The sequence below is a fragment of the Columba livia genome, chromosome 11, assembly GCF_036013475.1.
Source record: "Columba livia isolate bColLiv1 breed racing homer chromosome 11, bColLiv1.pat.W.v2, whole genome shotgun sequence".
In the NCBI taxonomy this organism is placed as follows: domain Eukaryota; kingdom Metazoa; phylum Chordata; class Aves; order Columbiformes; family Columbidae; genus Columba; species Columba livia.
Window position 1 is genome coordinate 4,853,418 of NC_088612.1, and position 16,056 is coordinate 4,869,473.

General features: G+C 40.9%; 1 protein-coding gene across 1 annotated transcript in view; it reads right to left on the reverse strand.

Annotated features, from left to right (window-relative positions):
• ZFAND6 (zinc finger AN1-type containing 6) overlaps window positions 1-6,202 on the reverse strand; it is a 44,409-nt gene extending 38,207 nt beyond the window's left edge. Inside the window, exon 1 of the mRNA XM_005504104.3 lies at window positions 6,051-6,202. The gene's annotated coding sequence lies outside the window, so the exon portion shown is untranslated. The remainder of the gene's footprint in view (window positions 1-6,050) is intronic.
• Window positions 6,203-16,056: the final 9,854 nt, after the last annotated feature.

A 16,056-nucleotide genomic window follows, 5' to 3' on the forward strand; every position in this document is an offset into this window, starting at 1 on the left:
GGGCTGAGAGTGGAGGAGCTGCCAGGGGCTGAGCTGAGTTTGTAGAGACTTTCAGAGGAGGAAGAAGAAATGAGCAGTTGTGAAGCTTAAGTAGAGCCAGAGAAGCTGAGGATAGGTAAAACGTGTCCATTTCCTAGGGGAACAGTGAAGAGATTTTAAAATTTTTGGTCTCTTTTTGAGCAGAGGAACTTGAGACTATCTTAAGGAAGGCAAGAGGACACAAAGATTTCGGCAAAGATGAAGCCTGAGCAGAGATCTTCCACTGGTAAGAGCTCACTATCACCAGCATTGTGAGCAGAGGAGGTAGATCCATAAACCTGGCAGAAGCACTTAATGGAAGAAGGTTCCTTTGTTTTGTTTTGTTTTAAATATCTGAGCTAGAAAATGCTGGTGCAACCAGCGTGGAAGTGCTAACATAGCTTTACAGCTATTTTGGTAAAGATTATTCACTCTTGGCTATCTTTGCTGATGCAATAAGTCTTCCAAGTGCCAGGTTGCATGAACAGAAGATGACCTGCATTGCATGTGGGTATCACAGCATTCCCCACAACATTATTTGGAGCGCTTTCATGGTCTTGGCAGTAATCATAAGGAGCTGTGGGGAGTGATGATCACATTCCTCCAAGCCTCTCCATGATCATGTTATTCTTTTTTTTTTAAAAAAACCCAAAACTTAAATTCCCTTTGGTTCATCTCAGACTGCTTTCTTTGTGCCAGGTTTCATCTCATTGTTACAAATATAGATGCAGAATAGTAGGGTGGAACATTCACAGTGTCTGTTTAGAATAAAGCCAACTCATTGCTTTGCAGTTGTGAGCAACAGCTGGCACTACAGCAGCGGGAATGAAAAGGAAAATGCAAACAGTGAACAAGATGGACACCTCCTGCCAGGAGTTATTGACCAGCAACACATGGTGGAGCAAATGTTAAGTTATGGCATCAAATGTCAAGGGGGGGCAGCAGAAAGATCAGATGGGATCTTCCTCAAGTTGCCTATGAAGTTCATCTGTTTTCTGATGTGCCAAAATGAGAAAACTCAGTTACAGTAACGCTGGAGTAAGTAGATTTCTTGAAGCATTCAGGATCAGCATGTTTGGTATGGGCAGAAGCTGCCACAACTCAAAAGAGACAAACAACTGGGAAATAGGGAACATGAGGTTTTATGTCATCTGCAGAAAAAAAATAAAAATGAAGAAGCCAGTAGTCAAACTGTCTCTGAGGGAGGAAATTCATAAACAAGATGGTCAGGCTTACTCTTGGGGTAGAATAAAGGATGCAGTTAAAAATTAAATTTACATCTTGATCCACTATGAATGGAAAACATAATATTGAAGAAATAGCATTCAAGTTTCTCATTTGGGGACCTCAAGACTAACAGGCTAAAAAATCTTGCTGAACACAAGTAGGATAAGGATAGAGGGAAGTGTATGATCAGAGAAGTGACTGAGCTGTTAACCATCCAGAGAAGGGCAACCTTGACTCCGAGAAAGAGTCAGAAATCAGCTAAAGAAGATGGGGAGTCAAAAGCAACCATGAGTCAAAAGCAACCATGAGGCAGCAGATGAAAACAGAGGCCTGTTTTCTGCAGACCACTGCAGAGGAGTTAGAGGTGATTCATCCACCTTAAGTTGATAGGTATAACTTTGATTTTTAAGAGCATACGAATGTTCAGGAGGACGTACAACTGCCAGTAGCATGTGGAGCTTGATATGCAATGGGACATTCATCTTCATGGAAGAACTTCATTCTATTAGGCATGCTTTTGCTTCAACAGAGTGGTCAAAAAGAAGCTCCAGACAATTCAGCAGGGGACCCTGGTACAAGCTGAAACACCCAGGAAGGAGGTGAAAATTTTCCAAGCTATGCTCGTGGTTTGATGATGTATGGACAAAATGGAAGAAACTGGTGAATGCTACTTTCTCATTTCACAACTGGAACTGTGTTTCATCTCCTTGACCTGCATTATTTAGATCTGCCCGTCATATCTTAAGGCTCCCATCACCTTGGTAGCTCAGCATAACTTATTTTCAAGGGCCATCTATTCATATAACTATTTAGAAAATGTTGGCACAAATTTTTTGAAAGGAGTTTCTTCTAATTTTTACTCCTGCAAATCCATTTAATCTATCTGCTAACACAGAGGACCTTTTCCTTTGGTTCTTTTTATGTTTGCTTCTGCTATAGTAGCTTGTTATTTCTTTTGCTAAAGCTTTAGAAACCACTTGAGGAATCTTAGTAATGTATTCATTTTAAGGTAGATTTATTTTCAGAGCTGGTAAATATAAAGTCTCTTCTTCACTTCAGTGGGCTTTGGATCAGGTGTTTAGTGCTAACATCATTTCAGTTCTTCTAATCTAGTTGTTTGGAGCCCAGCATGCGTCCCCTGAGGCTGCTGAGATTTTCACCATTGGCTTTAGTGAGAACAGAATCAGCCCCTACTTCCTGAGAGACAGCCCATAAAAATCCAAAAGAAATAAGAACAAGACTCCCTTGAAGAACTGTCTTAAATTTGATTTGACTCTGAATCTCTCCGGATTTATTGAAACAGCTGGTTTGACCTTTGTTCTACACCTTATCCTAACAGGATGAGCTGGGGTTTCAGTCACCCAGGCCCACTGGAAACTGGGCCCAGCAGCTATTTGGCAGCATCCTTTTAAGAGTAGCCATGCCAGCTCTCTATTGCAATGCCCACATTCAGAGATCTGTAGAGTTAGAGTCCAAATTCTGCTTGTATTCACAAGCCCTGAACGTCTCTGACTTCAAGGGGGCCGTAGGATTTTAGCCAAGAGCAGAAACTGGCCCAGGATCTTTTAAGATTCTCTCGTGCTTCTGTTTATATGATGTTATCATCAAGAACCAACAGCATGCTTCATGCTGCATTTTACTTTTAAATTACATAAAGGATATTTGCTGTGCCGATGCTACATATTTTGCAAGAAAGATGCACATATGGAAATGAAAACACACTGATTACCACTGGGATTTCCAGCTTTCAGCACTCATTTTCCAAAACAACTCAGGGACTATTTCTTATTTTTAAAAAATGCACAAATGAAAATCCCATTTCTTAGCAGTTATGTATGGCATTCTGGAGTATTACAGATCAAGTATATTGTGAAAATGGTCAGAATAAAAAAAGCCTTGTAATGTACAAAAAGTTCGATAGTCTATATACCGGTTTCCCAGTCAGAAAGATGAGTCCATTGCTAAAAATAATTGTTTTTCTCCCTCTCAAGGAGTGGGAGAAGAGAAGGAGATCTGGGGAAAGCTAAGTGATCACCAAGGAGAGCAGGTAAAAATCAAGGATAAAGATTGAAAATGAATGGATTAAAACAGCAAAACCAGGGAAGCGGGATGCCAGGTGGAGCACGTTGGCCAATGCCCACTGCTGTCAGACAGCATCAGAGCGGCCAGGGGACTCAGGTCAGCCAGCGATGGCACCTGCTCCACAGCCTGATACTCCTGGAGCTACAGAAGGGACCCGAGAACAAACTACGTGCTCGGTGTCTTTCTCGAGCACGGAGCAGTGTAAGATGGAGGTTCTCCACAGACCAGAGCTCCAGTCTGGCTCTGGTTGGAGCTACTGGGCTACTCAGCATCTTTCAAAATGAGGCAGAGCATTTGGCCACATGGTTACAAATCTGGGAGCTTCCTTCTAGACAGCCTTGTTCAGAAATCTGGGCTGGGGCTTTTTAAAGCCTTAACGACTCCCTACTTAAGCTTTTAACATCAGTGTTAAATAGTTCATTGAGCATGGCCTGGTATTCAGGAGAACAGTGTGCCATTGTCAGCCGTGAGTAATTTTAGGCAAAGAAATTATTCTGTACCTCTGTGCCTTTTCTTCTTGCGCATTTGCTTTGTCTATGGAGATAGTAAAGTCTTTCAGGGAAGGAGTGGCTCACGCTCTGCATGTCCAGTCATCAACACAGCCTCTCTGGCCTCCTCAATCCTACCCATAACAGCAGCATCTTAACATGTTGGCCTCTATATATGCTTGCCTTTCACCCTACTGTACAAACAGGAGCTTAATATCAATTACTATTTAAAACTAAAATCTGGAGTCCTAAATTCTGTCACATTAAAGTATCCATATACCATGCTTGCATAAACCCTTGCACAAAAAGGTCGTTGTACAGAAAACCCAGAGGCTCTGGCAACCAAGTACTAAACTGTAAGTGTAAAGGGACCAGAGGTGCTTTAAGAAGACAGCAGTATTCCTTTGGCCACTGAAGAGTCTCCACGCACAGAAGAAAGCTGGCCCTATCTGACTCTGCTCTAGTCCTTGCAGTTTAAGGGGAGCAAAGATCCCGTTGTCAGAGTAGCCCTGCTTGGTGGTCCCCGAGCAGCAGCGCTCCTGCCGAGGCCTTTGAAAGCCAGCAGAATTTAGTGCATCCCTGAGGGTGCTCTGGGCCAGTTTCTGATTTTGCAACTTTCTGTTGCCTTCACGGCATGTAGCAGAGCTCTTAGCTCCGACTGTGTCGCTGGATTCTTGGGTTTAGAGACAAAGAAATGTCTGGCCTGTTCTGTGTAAATAGTCTTGGGGCCTGGGCACATCCTGGTGTCTAGAAAGCAAACAGTATGCTTGGAGCATCTGTCAAGGATCTAGCTCCAAATGTTCCAAATGACAAAAATGTCTGTTCATCTGTCTACCTGCCTGCTTAGGAATGCTGAGAGCACCGGACAGCTACGGGTTTGATGCTCTTGTTTGTTCTGTTACTGTCCATCTGACCTTGCTATTTCATAGGCAATTTGTCAACGCCAGAGAAATCTGCTGCAACAACAGAGGGAATATCTGGTGTCGGTATTCTCCAGCTCCTCAAGAGAACTACCTCATTAGAGAAGCTAAAGCGTTGCTTTGATTGCTTAGAAGCAAGCCATTTGTTTTGCAAAAATCTCCAAGCAGTTATTCACTTCTTGTAAAATTATAATGCCTGAAGTCTTTTTCTAAAGCAGCCTTGGATACTGGAATGACTTGAAATTTGCAAACAATAAAAAGTTTTACAGCAAAGCAGCTCTGATCAGTGTTTCCTTAAGTGAGACAGTTAATCTTCTCTGTCAAAATGTCATGAGATTTTGCTGGATTTAAAAACAATAAAATGTTTTACTGGAGAAAGTAATAAAACAGGACATTTCTATAGCTTCACAGATGTTCATAACACATTTGAGATTTTGCATGCTTTCTTTAGGAAATTTTGAGCTGAGACTTTTAATATATTGAGAGCACATATTTTTGTTCCATAATATCCAAATATTTTGTCACTATCAGCTTTGAACTCTCTCAAACTTTGGCATGGGACATCAAGCTGAAGTGGGATGACTGTTGTCCTGCTATTCTACTTGAGGAAAGAAACATGTTGGAAGATGGATAGCTGTGTCTGCTTTTAGGTAGTACCTTTCATTCAAGGATCCTAAAGCAATCACAGAAATCCCTGAAGTCTTCCTCACCAAAAATATGACACAGCCTCGCTGCTTTCCGGGTGTGTACTTATTGTTGCACCGCATCAGGAGTAGCAGAGTCTATGCATCTCTCACCTCTGCACTGGCTGTTTCCCAGGGAATTGCCAATGACCACAGGTTACAGACCACACTCCCTGCACACAGGGAGAAGGAGGGGCCAGAGAAAGAGTTATTGTGTTCCTGTCCTCCTGGAACAGATGGAAATCCCTTGGGTATCATCACATGTGAGCAGCTCCTATGCAGCTGCAGCCTACGTGACCACAATGACACAGAGAAGGGAACAGCAGAGACCTGTCCATCCTCATTCCCATCCTACTCCTGCTACATTTTAGCAAACTAGATCTCCTCCAGCTCATACACTGTTTAATTTAATCTAAGGATTAAGTCTGGTGCCTGAATCCCTATACTATCTCTTAATATTTTGTGCACCGTACGGGACATATTCAAAACACATACTAGCAATTTACCAGAGTTACACATAGTAAATAACCAGTGAACTTCCTGTGCAAAAGTACACGCAGAAAAAGGTTGAGGATTTGCATCATTGACAGGTCTATGGTTGAAAAGAGGTTTTGTCTTAACATCATACTCACAAGCGCGTTTGTGATCCTGCTGTAAATGGCTTAGCTAATGTTCCTTAATCACATCTGTTGTCTTGAAATTTCAGCGTTCTCTGATTCCTCCTTTCCTCCCTGTGATCCTTCCCCCTCTTCATCTTTCTCCCTCTCTGCTCTTCACATCCCTCTCTCCTGCTGCCCTGTGAAGTACTTACCACTGAGTACTGGGATTATGACATAGCTGATGAACTGGGAGATGGTGACATCAGAGCAATAAATTCTTCTGCCTGCTTCTTTCTTCCTTTTCCACTTCTCCTCTCATAAAAGAAAGAGGAGAATAGTGACATTAGAAAGAAGCATTTTCTCTCAATCGCTCTGCTCCCAATCAGCCCTCTTGGAGGGGGTGATTTTATTCTTTTGTTTAAACATCTCTAGAATTTGTGATAATAAATTCATGCCCCCTCAGTGTTCAGTCTTCAAAGTGAATACATGATACACTCCTCTGTTTTCACAGTAATGGCCATTTGACAATATTCTGACATCTCACAGGCTCACAAAATTTTCCCTCCTTTGGGAAATTGCGAATTATGAGAGTTGCCACAACAAACGAGTTCTGCAGAAAGAGAGCAAAGCGTCACAGCTCCAGACTGCCGTTGACTTTGTTTTTTTGCTTAGAAAAACCCTGAAATTTCTGAAAGTCACACCTCCTAGAATACAGTGTCCCGTATGTGAAGAGGCGATGGGTTCCTGTGCACTTCAGCCATGAGAAAATTTGAATGTGTAATTAATTCAAGTTCTTCATAAATACTGTCTATAAAATCTACTTTACACTGTGCTTTGCTCTTTCACGTAGCATTCTCTAGAATCTGCTTGAGAATATTCATTTTGCCTAATTTCTTGTCCTTACTGGTGCAAAATAATACTTACATACCCCACACCAAGCTCACTAGCTCTCGCAAAGACTAGTGCGCCGACGTACCCGATTATACAGTTGAATACGTCGACGTTAAGTTATGTCTACATGACAGGCATTGATGTGGCTGTTATGTGATATAGATGTACTCAAACCACCTTACAACGAAGCTCAGGCACTACTACCAGTGTAGGCATTGCTGTGCCATGGGGACTGCAAAACCAAACAGAGTAACTCAGTAAATACTCCAGTCACTACCTCTTGCCAAGCTGGTTTTATCCACCTCACAATTTAAAGAAGTAGTGGAGATGTGTTGGTACTAAAATGCTGGATTATGAACTATAGTATAGACACACCTTTTGTGCTCCTTTTATGTTTGTGTCAATAATGTCCAACAGAAAATACTGGTCGTTTACAACACAACTGCTAAATGTGCTGGAGCTGGTCAGCCAGAGCCCTTGCTCTTGGAAGAGAGGAATTGGGAGAAATACAAACCATAAAACAGAAGGTTTTCTACTAACAAAACATCTCAGTGTAGTTCAAAATCAATATTAAATCTTGAGTAAATCAGAGAAAATAAAGCAATAAGTAAAACAGGGAAAATCATAAATATTAGAAACCTATGTACTAGTCCATATCTAACACAAAAAAGTCACTATTTCTACAGCATCTTTTTTCTCCTGTGTTACAACAGATTTTTTGCATGGTCTTGTGAAAGATGCATAATTTTTCTCTTCTGTGGTGTTACATAATACTTTCCTACTATAACAGCTCATGTTCTAAGTGTCAAAGAGTATTCATTAGATAGGATTATATCAGGTCCTGAAGAAGGGACAGGACCTGCAAAAGGCAGATAAAAATGGGATGAGTTCAGCTGTCCTCGGAGTCAGTGGGAGCTGAGGGCACGGCAGGTGCTCAGACATTCTCAAGCTCGGTCTCTTGATAAGGAAGCATTTCCCTAAACCAGCATACAGGGAGCAGCTTCGCGTAAGGGCAAGTATTTACACCCTTAATTCTCAGTGGACAAATTAATTGTGAAAAAATGTTGTTTAGTTTCTCATTGGCACCACTTCTAGAAAATATTTCAGTAGAGTCAGGACTGATTCTTCTCCTGAGGAATGAGTTCCTGGTAAGGTCTTGGGCAATGTTTGAGTACAATTTCTAATGGGTCAGGTCCTGTGAACAATGGGGTGACAAAGGACAATCCTGCACAAGCTTTGCTTATTCAGCAAAGGAGAGAAGTTCTCAGATGTGCAGGGGCTGCACTGGCACAGGGTTGGACCTTGGTGGTGAAGAGTCTAAGTACACAGTGGCAAAGCTGGAAGACAGGGGTAAGCGTTAGCAGATGGCTGGGCATGTTACCCCTTACAGCATTATGTATATTAGATTGAATAAGACACAGTGGGAAACATGGGAAAGTGCCACTGACCATTTCTGTGCACAGACAAGAATCTTCTACCTGCAGTTGAGTTTCCTTGCTTGGCTGTTAGCTTATGTATACCAGAGAATCAACACCTCAGCTTTGCAGCACACTTTGTCATGTCCAGGTAATTAAAAGAATGCCACTGCACCTGGTAGAACTATAAAAATGCCCTTATAAAAGTCTCAGCAGCATTTAATATTTTATTCATTGCTATGTTGTTGTGTTTTGCCTGCAGTAAAACAGCCTCATGGAAGTGAGACACTACCACTCAGGACTAACAAACACTCTCCCTTCAACATGTTACATTAGCTCTGTGCCTTTTTTGTCCTTACAGTTTTGGATCCTCGTTTTTAACAATATGTATTTTGTTTTTTTTCTTTTCTTTTCTTTCTTTCTTGAAAGCAAACTTTATTTTTCTAGAAGCAGGGAACCAGAACAAGCAGCGTTTAAGTTTTCATCCCTTTTCCATATGTAGAAAAGACTGTCTGAAAACTTTCTTTCACAAGGAAATATATTCCATGTTTTAATCTTGTAATGCCTGAATAATTGCCTTCCATATAACATTATCTCATCTGTTAATAAATCAGGAACTAGAAGGAAAAATAAAACAAAGTTTAATATATATATAAAATAATATTGATAGTTTTATCACAGTAGGTGTATAAAGCCAAACCGCACAAGCACAGACGTAGCTTTTAAAGGAAAATTAGAAAGTTGCCAAATCAAGCTGTTCAGAAATAAATTTTCAGGTCCCCCAAAGCCACATGATTGGCTTACAGACTCTTGGTTTTCAAAATACGGGTTTGGTGTGTTCTTATGTGTCTTCACTTTTTGATATGCTGGGGAATCAAATGAAACCAGCTTTACTTTACAAATATAGATGCTGAAAATTTAATAGATATTCTCAAGTGATGACATGACTCCAGAATTGAGAGATTTCAGAAAATCACCACCAAGGCCACAGTAATGTTGTAAAATTTAGCATCATTAGTCTATTTAGTTCTATCAAACCACTTGAGGTTCCCATACACACGGTTCCCTTTAGGCATGCTGTGCTTTTCCATCCAGCAACCTTGTCTCAGAGATAAAGGACCCTGTCTAGGATTTACAGACATCTTGTTGCACAAAGGGAAGCAAAGGCAAGTTGGGACATCATGAAATTCCCATCATGTCCTGTGTATGCTCAGATCATCCATAAATACATGAGTAGTATGTCTGACTCACCCCCAAATCCTGGACATGAGTATAGGAGCCACAGGTGGAGATTGTGCCAACAGTGCAATAAGCAACATGACTAACATCTGTCACATGTAGTTTGTTTTCCTGGCCTTTTTTTCAAGGGACGGACCATGTGTCTTGGCAGGAACTATTAGCGCTCTTTTTGTACCCAAGATCACAAGCTCTAGGAATTGCGCCTGGCACAGGAAGCAGAAGGTGATGACGTTTGTGATGGCCATAAGCCCCTGAGGGAATTTATTGCTTACTCTGCGATGGAGCCCATTCCCTGCCCAGATGAGCCGCACTGTCATTTTGCAGAATCCCATTTATCTGAGGAACGCAGCTGCCAGCTAGGTGTTTAGAATGAAGGTCTGGGTGATGGGGTATGTCAATTCCAGCTATTTGAGCATCAAAACTTACATTAAGAAAACAGGAGGGAAGGCTCAGAAGACAAAAATTCAGAACGATACTCAGTACCAAGCTGTGTGATGGTGAAGACAAATGCCAAGCCCAAGCCAAATCGGTGGCACAGTCAGCCAGAGGCTGAAAGCACAGTCTCAGGGGATGGTCCACCCTACTGTGATTTTCATCCAACACCAACACATTGATACAATTTCTAAAAAGTCTCAGCAAAAGCAATCTATACTTTCTCAACTAGTCTGACACATCTAAACACTAAGTCATCATGCTGATGTGAAAAGCAAAATCCTCATATAGATGGAAAAAGAAAAAGAATCAATCATTTAATGTCATTAAGTACATTCAGTGACAGCACCAGTGTGCCAATTCTGGCCATAAGGTCTGATTATATTCCCTGTTTTTCTGAAAACAAGAAATTATGTGTAGCTCATGAAAAATGAATGCCTTGAATTTCTAGGCTTAATAGTTGCAAAGCAAAGCTTGAAGACACGAAATGGGTGTGCCCGTAACCTTAGAAAACCCAAAGGCAAATTGAAAATATGCATTTCATTGTTTTGATCATCCTTGTGATTTTAAGTCATGCATGACTTTTCTTGGAAGCCTGGCTGACAGCTTTTAAATGTTCCTATGGGCCTGCAGTGTCCCATGAAGAATGAAATGCTACTGTAAGAGCTGTGCCCAGGTGACAGGTACGGGGCAACCAAGCAGACATGCAACACTTCATATTTGCCAGCAGCTTTTGTTTCATGTTGGCAAACGTGAGGAGTCTGATGCTCCTGGTGTTTTATGGGAGCTAAGAGAGCTGATGAAGAACAAGGCAAGGGGAAGAGGGACTCCTGCCTACCTCAAAAATAGGTGAAAGTTGATCCTGAATAAAAAACCAAACCAAAAACAAAAAACAAAAACTGAATCTAAGTGCTACCGCTGTGTTAATGAATGGTTGGGAAGACAGTAAGGGAAGGCATGTGTTTATATCGCAGAGCTGGTAATAAGAGATTCTTGTTCTCGCCCTGATTTTGCCACTGACTCATCCAGTAGGGTTAGGCCTACTTCAGTTCTCACTTCAGAATAGATTAAACTTAACTATAGACCCAGCTGCTGTCTGATTTATTCATGTTGAGTAACACTTTCTTCCCTGGTGACACTATTTGTGAAGGAAGAAACTTCATAGTTCAAAGGAGGTAAGTGGCTGAGCCCCACTGTAGAAACAGAAATATAGGAAGCATCCACAGCACAGAAGTGTTCTAAGGCTTAGGTAATTAGTTCTATGCCTAATGTATCTCTTAATTAGTTGACCCATATGTAGATATCAGGATCAGTTACTGATCTGCTTCTCTCCAGGCTTTCCTTTGAAAACAAACGATCAGGAACTGGGGAAGGTTTGGGAGTTTAGGTTTGCTCAGTTGGCAAGACATGAACTCATCCCATGGAGCTGGCCTGGTAACCAAGGACCAGCTAGGCCCTCTTCAAAGCTTAACTCTGAACCAGCAACAGAAGGGGTAAAGAATTCACAGTATTTTTTACAGAGATGCTTCTAAAACCCCTTTTACTTCAGTCTAAGATGCTCTGCTCCAGAACTGAGCTGTGTTTGTAGAAGTTCTGCCAGCCTCGAGTACACACAGTGTACCAGCCTCATTAGCAATCACTGACAGCATGAGTGTGCTATTCGGTAAACCCTTCCAGGGAGTTTTTCCATCGTTAACCAAATGTTTGACTGAAAAACAAAGTTTTAAAATTCAATCAGTTGCGTAGATGCTTGGACATCATTTGTTCAGGAAATTATTTGGTTAACAATGATAAGTACTATCAACATCAATATATATATTATCTAGAGGTGCCAATTAATATGACATATCTGCTTTTGTCAATGCCCGTACTGTGCCATGCCTCCATTCCCCCTGGAGCCATCCTTTGTAGAATGGCTGCAGATCTCTTAATAAGCACAAGATTTAGAAATTAAATTTCATACACATCTCTTATAATTGTATTATTGTGGCTACATTGTTTAAATATAATAAGTGAACTTTTCTCTTGATACCTCCTCAGATTTCAATAAACTACATGTGGAGTGAATTCAGGCCAATGTTTCATTTGTGCTCTTACAGAGGCCCTTACATTTTTAATCCTGATTGGGAACATTTCACATAATCTTCCTTTGCTCAGTCATCTCAAAGAAAACTTTGCCTTGCTAGAGTTTCCAATTCCTAAATTATCTAGTTTGCATTTAATGTCATTATTCCAGTACACACACTAAAATAAAATAAATAAAATAAATAAAATAAATAAAATAAATAAAATAAATAAAATAAATAAAATAAATAAAATAAATAAAATAAATAAAATAAATAAAATAAATAAAATAAATAAAATATCAGGCTGGGCAGCTAAAGATCATCTGGTATTAAACACACACTTCAGAACCTACAGCTGCCATAAACCCCTCACCTTAATGCTTACTGGCTCAAGAACTTCATGTCCACCTTTTATTACACATCTATAACTCACAGCAACATAAAACCACATTATTGTTTTTCCTGATAATTTTGCCATCCTGCTGTTTTATGAGCCAGTCAGTTGGTCTGCGAGTCCGTGCACCAGGTACTGTATCTTGATGAAGGAACTGGATTATTGCCAAATAAAACAGTCAGACTACTATTATGGCTAATATGCTGGAAGTGTTTGCAATGGGTTTTTAAATAATCCTCTGCATTTATATTGCACCATTCATCCTGAAGAAAACCAAGGTGCTGTGGAGGCTGATAATGGGTCTTTTTGCTCATTGCTAAAATGTAACTGCTGCTAAGCTGGAGAAATAGTGACCATCTTGCACAAACAGCGTTAGCAAGTGCAGTAGGTAATGAAGCAAACAATAATATTGCCATTTGAAATTGCAAGCTAATTACTTGATTTGCAATTTGATGAGGACGTAAGAGCTGATATGCTGCTGCTTGTAAAAATATGCCCCGAAGTATTTTTGGGTCGTTTCATCACTTGTGAGTGATGGCATTTCCACCAGCATTAGGTTCCCCGTCATCACACTTGGCACAACATTTCCAGCTGAGCTCAGGGACAAGATTGTGACTTGGGCAGTGAAAAGTTTAATTTCTAGCAGCGTACAAGTTTCTCTACAAAAATTCCTAAGCAGTCGAGGGACTTGTGAAGCTCAGCTCCCTTTGGCTTGGGAGAACTTGAGCATCCACCGCTTTACTGACGACAGCCCAAACATATGATAGGTGTGGGAAGGTGCATGACAGGCAGCCTTCAGCCCGGGACGTGTAGGCGCTTTGCTGATGTCTGAGTTGTAATGCAGATAATACCACACTATATAACAGCCAGTGAATCTTGCCTACATGTAGTAGGAGGATATGTAGCATTCTACTGGACTTGGAGTGATGCATCATTAGTGCGTTCCCACAGTCTGCTCTAACTTCTGCTTTGGGGCTGGCTCTGCTGTGTACACTTGAAGGACAGAAGACCAGAGTTGAATATGGGGAAGGTGAGAAATTTTGCTATTATGTCACTTTTGATTCACTGTGTTGCTATATGTAGTTATGAAAAAATTTAGATAGTTCTTAACAGACTGTCCATACCATATTGCATATATACTCTATTGTTATATGAATGGAAACGTGCTGCAAGCGAAGGCATACACCAAAGATGAAATCTTGTTTACAGGGAAAATACGGGAAAAATTTGCTATAGAAGTAGTTGTTTCTGCCAAAATTTGATCCAACACCAAATTCTTTGCAAATGAAAGATTACCTAGACCCTACAGTTGAGTGCCATTCCTGAAGCCAAGAGCCCAACTCCGTCAAGATTTGCCCAACTGGACTCTTCAGACCTAGGGTAAGAAAGGTGCATTCCTAGCAGCTGGATAAAGGTGGATTCATGGTACAGGCTTTGGACCCATTAGAGTGAGCACTAATGTCCCAGGACATCTTTATCTTAACACCAGTCTCCTCCCCTCACTCACAGTACTGTATTTTCTCCCTGGCTCCCATGCATCAAGCATGGCATGTAAAACAGTTTCCGATGGTGCTTGTTTTCTGTGCTTAACTGAAATAATTAGGCAAATTATTTAGCAGGGTGCACAGGGATTTAGGAGTAGGATTCCCATTAATATAACCAGACATACACGGCTAAATCTCTGCACAGTATTGCCTTAATATTTTTAACTTCGATAGTTTGTTCTGTCCATACAGAGATACTGTAAACAAACTGAAGGTAAAGCTTCCCAGATTTTAATCACTCGCAAGTCAATATTCCCTTTCTTCAGGTTCCTTAAGCCAGAAGAAACCCTGTAATGTTGCATCACAAAAGGACAATGTGCCAAATTAAAAGCACTGTAATAGCTGAAATCAGTTGCTACTGATCAGTCCTTTGTAGGCTGATAACTCAGCTGCTCTCTGGAAATGAATCTCTAGAAATTCCTTAGGAGTCAACACTGACTGATGAATCCATTTACCCATGATAACAAGGGGTACCTGTGCTGACTCAGCATCCTTCCTAATTTAAATATGCCACAATATACCACAATAGCAGAAAAGGGGAGATGGGGACTAGAGACATCAACATTAGTTTGTATAGGGTTATAGAGTACAGAATAGCTTGTCACTATATTGTAACTCAAGCAAGTAAAGGGATGTATGGGAACATCAGCAGAAAGACACCACCACCAAAGGTGTTTTGCTTTAACGGTGAAATTCTTAACTATTATTTTGGTTGTTTAACCACTGAACATGCTGCAAAACATACCAGTGGTACAAAAGAAATTTCCACCAAATATCAAATAGGTATCTCAGGGTGGAAAGAAGATTTACAGCATTACTGCACCACCATCCAGACAGCTTCAGAGTCACGTGCAAGAATCATCTACTGAAGGCTGTGATGGATGAGAGGGACTGATTCACAGTAAGGCAGCATGAGATATTCACTTCTGCCATAAGGATGGCTCAGCTCTCCCGTCACAGCTACTGCACAGCTCCAAACTGACACCCAGGGAATTAAGGACAATTGAAATCAGTGCTTGTCCTCCTCAATCCATTGAGCTGCAGGTTGCAGCAGTTCAGATTCTGCTTGATGAACAGCTGAGCTGTCTTTGCAAGAGGGGGCAGAGGTGGGAGGGAGTGACTCCTGAGAGAAGGAACCACAACAGTTGGTTGCAAGGCAAGTCATCACCACGTGTGAATCAGAGCACCTATTCTGTATTATTAGATCTCTGCAAAAACATTAAAAGGAATAAAAGGATAAAGCAGTGGGGGATTTGTCTAGCTAGCAGAGTCTTAGCTCAGAGTTATGAATCACAAAATCATAGAATCGTTTAGGTTGGAAAAATCCAACCATTAACTAAGCGCTGCCAAGTCCACCACTAAACCATGTCCCTAAGCACCATACCTACACAATCTTTCAAACCCCTCCAGGAATGGTGACTCCACCACTTCGCCGGGCAGCCTGTTCCACTGCCTGACAACCCTTTTGGTAAGGAATTTTTTCCTTATATCCAATCTAAAGCTCCTCTGGCACAACTTGAGACCGTTTCTTCTCATCCTATCAGTTCTGATTTGGGAGAAGAGACCAACACCCTCCATGCAACAGGAGGCCATGGTTAATGAATCGAGCATTGTTTGGCAAGAAATGAATACAATAAAACCTCAGTTTCTTTGTTAGGTATCCAGCTGGACACCACAAACAAAAAACCTGACTACATCATGCAAGTGTGTTGTGCTTTTACCTTCTGAGGGAGATTGGTTTCCATTAGATTACAAAGTAATTACATATAAATGTAGCTTGTTATTACAATTCTTTCCAGTTTTCCATTTGCAAAACATTACATACTAACAAAACTATTTATTTATTTTAAAATGAGATTTCTACCCTTTTATGTAACCTATAATTTTAAACTGTTTTGCAGAGCTACACAACAAATTAATTTAGTGCACTAAACAATAACGAGCCTGACCATGACCGAATAGGAATCCACTCACAAACTGACTACCCAGAAAAAGTGACTAGCAAATAACAAATGACAGACTACAAAAGAAATGTTGTTCTACACCAGTTTCCAGATT